The sequence below is a fragment of the Corvus hawaiiensis genome, chromosome Z (genome assembly GCF_020740725.1).
Source record: "Corvus hawaiiensis isolate bCorHaw1 chromosome Z, bCorHaw1.pri.cur, whole genome shotgun sequence".
In the NCBI taxonomy this organism is placed as follows: Eukaryota; Metazoa; Chordata; class Aves; order Passeriformes; family Corvidae; genus Corvus; species Corvus hawaiiensis.
The window spans coordinates 78,929,139-78,931,353 of record NC_063255.1 but is presented as its reverse complement, the minus strand read 5'-3'; positions in this window follow the sequence as shown (position 1 = coordinate 78,931,353).

Genomic DNA, 2,215 nt, shown 5'->3' with positions numbered 1-2,215 from the left:
GCCAGCCGCCGCCGCCTCAGCCACGGGGCGGGACCGGCCCGCCCGGCGCCATGCGGCCGAACCGCCCCGCCGGCCTCCCGCGGAGGGGAAACGGAGCCGGCTCTGAGGGCAAAGGGGTGCCCGGGATGAGAGAAGGAGGGGGGTGGGGCTGAGGGGAAAGGAGGGCGTGGAATTATGAGAAAGGGCATGTGAGGATGTGGGGAAGGGGATGAGGTGCTGAAGGGTGCCTGGGATGAGGGAAAAGGATTGTCTGGGGCTGAGGGGATGGCAGTAGCAGGGGTGAGGGAAAAGGGATGAGAGTAAGGAGATGTTGGGGATGAGAGGATGGGGTGCCAGTGCTGAGGGGAATCATGGAATGGTTTGGGTTGGAAGGGACCTTAAAGCCCACCCAGTGCCACCCCTGCCATGGGCAGGGACACCTCCCACCGTCCCAGGCTGCTCCCAGCCCCAATGTCCAGCCTGGCCTTGGACACTGCCAGGGATCCAGGGGCAGCCCCAGCTGCTCTGGGCACCCTGTGCCAGGGCCTGCCCACCCTGCCAGGGAACAATTCCTTCCCAATATCCCATCTTCACCTACTATCTCAGTTTGAAGCCATTCCCCCTTTGTTCTGCCACTGCATACCCTGGTACAAAGTCTCTCTCCAGCTCTCACCTCTCCAAGATTAACAGCTCCAATGAAGGGGGTGCTGGTGTGTACAGGGCACCATGGACTAGATGTTCCGTCCACTCCTGCCCCAGGACTCCCAAGATCACCTCACAGCCTGGCACTAGGCACTGCTAGGTTTGGTTTGTCCACTGTCACTGAAATGTCTCAACTCTGGCTCATATTTTTATTTCTCTTCTGGAATCTTGCCCTCTCATGTTGTCACCAACTTGACAGGCTGGCAGATGTGTCCAGAGTAGACACGTTCCCATCTCCAGAGGCAGTGCAACTGCTGGCACTTCCAGCACAGATGTTTTGATTCCCACCTGCGTGGCGATGGCCCTGGTCACGTATTCCTGCAGGAGCCAACAGCTGGACAGCTCACAGAGAACTCATTCTCTTACCTCCTCCTTCTCACACAGCTGGTAAGGATATTGCTGCTCTTGCATGCTGTGAAAATACAAGCACTACTGAGGAAGCGCAAACCAATCACTTCTGAACTGTCAGGAGGGTCAAAGTTTTACCATTGCCATAGATACAGTGTTATTGCTACTGAAGGCTCAACCAGTTTGGGGGAGCTCAGTGCCTGGGCTTATCAGCTGCTGGCGAGGCAGATGTGTTACTGCAATGTAGCAGAGGTTATAAACTGTAAATGGTTTTCAGGTAAGACTGCAAGGCTTGTATTTGACTACGGTGCTGCATGGTTTCAATACAGCAGCAAGACTGTTTTCTGTAGCCCTTCCTTACAACCTTGCCTCTTGGTAGTTACTATTCCAGAGGGCTTCCCGTATTTCTCAGAAACATACATCCACGAGTTTATATCGTGAACACTTGTTCATTTAAACATTGTTAAAGATCCAGCTTTAACCTATAACAGCCAGCAAAATTTGAATTTTAACCAAGACAGAGTTTCTCAGTGCAGTAGGGATTCTCTTCCCACACGGTCTATCACTGAACTGCTATAGCACTATCTCTGTTTCTATGCACATACTCTTTTTATCAAGCAACACCATGGCTGTATTACCTCACTTGTTACATTTCAGAAGATCCTGGCTCTGAAAATCAGAATGTTGTGCTATTCCCTACATTTATTTTTGTTCTCTTGCTTCAGAAAAAAAAAAAATTTAAAATTTACTGGTATCTCTCTCCCTTTGGCTTCTGTGAAGGGAAAAAATGGACTGTCGTGGCAGGGAGACACCTTGGTCTTGCTACCCAAACAGGGTCTGTAAAAGATTTGCACCCAGCGTTTCCTCCTTCCTCAACTGCTCACTCCAGATGACAAAAACTCAGATTATCAGTTTCTCACACTGTGGGTCCTAGATGCTATAAGAAAGAGTCTGTAAACAGAACCGAACATTTTCCTATTAAAAAAACCCCTTCACTTATGTTTTGCCTGCCTAGGCCAGTAATTTATAAATTCGTGTTCAGGTTTACCTTGTCACGCTCAGGCATTCTCTAAGATAATGCTGATTTGTTGTTCTTCCACGAGTGGCTTTCTGCACTTCTGTTAGCACAGTTCCAGTGATTGGGTGCCTGGCCTGTTACAGATCTCTTGTTTGCTGTGAGATGAGG